The 1,051-nt window shown below is 33.1% G+C and overlaps 1 pseudogene; it reads right to left on the bottom strand.

Moving 5' to 3' along the window:
• Positions 1-503: 503 nt before the first annotated feature.
• On the bottom strand, positions 504-602 carry LOC138082521 (U6 spliceosomal RNA; annotated as a pseudogene).
• Between the last annotated feature and the right edge of the window lie 449 nt (positions 603-1,051).

The following is a 1,051-nucleotide window of genomic DNA, read 5'->3' as shown; positions in this document are numbered from 1 at the left end:
CAGTATTTAAAAGACAGTCTTTGTGCAATGAAAATTATTAATCCTGTATCATTAACTCACAATGTGTTTTCCTGTCTCTTTGGAGGTTTCCCTAGTTTTCAGCATAGAAAGATGCCGGAAGCTAGATACATCAGTTTTAATTCTCCATAAGCATATGTTTGTTTTGAGTTTTCCAACAATATGATGCATGTAGCCTATTTAGCTTTTGAAGGTGATATTTTGCAGATTAGAAGAGATCAGAGACTTCCCAGAGCATGGAAAAAAATAGTGGAATTAAAGAATTTTGCAGTAGTTAGACTGCACATATTTCACGTTAGATGAATTATATTATTTGGTTGCTTCAGTCACTCAGCTTGTCAATTCATTTCATTAATCATTATGTTCACTCTCCTGATTGACTAGGGTGCTTAGGCAAATGGTCAAACTATGCAGTGTGAGCAATGTTTTTTTCTCAAATTACAGACAATTACCAATATGCCTGAAATTATAAAGCTTTTTTTATAAAAAATGTGGAATGCTTCACAAGTTGGCATATGCAGGAGTCATGCTAATTTTTTTCTGTATTGTTGCAATTTTAGCACATATGCTACCAAAGTGAGCACTAGAGTGTTTTCTTTTTGTGAAGAATCTATATGTGGCCATCCTGTGGAAAAATGCCATAATGTCCCACTGATAATGCAACTTTCTATGCACTGTTCCATTCACCTAAGAGAACCAGTTTATAGTATTGAGTGGATTTGGGTAATTAAATTAATTTTTAGATTTTATAATAAAAGTTGAACTCTACAGCTTCTTTCATAGACATGTTTTCTTTTTCATGTATTCAGTCAGCTCAAAGAACATAAATGTGTTTTAGATAGAATGATGATAAATTCTAAACAGTTGTTGCCATTGCTGTCTTCTCCAAACATCTAAGCAATCTTAGCCCTACAGATATTAAGAAAGTGGAGCCACAGGTTTTAATAAAAGTAAATATCCTAGGGATAATCTGCTATCACCAACATCATGACAAAATTTCTTCATCCTTATGCTTTTCTCTAAAAATCACCTT

The sequence above is a fragment of the Capricornis sumatraensis genome, chromosome 7 (assembly GCF_032405125.1).
Source record: "Capricornis sumatraensis isolate serow.1 chromosome 7, serow.2, whole genome shotgun sequence".
NCBI lineage: Eukaryota > Metazoa > Chordata > Mammalia > Artiodactyla > Bovidae > Capricornis > Capricornis sumatraensis.
The sequence above is the reverse complement of the archived record's forward strand: the minus strand, read 5'-3'. Positions and strand labels throughout refer to the sequence as shown.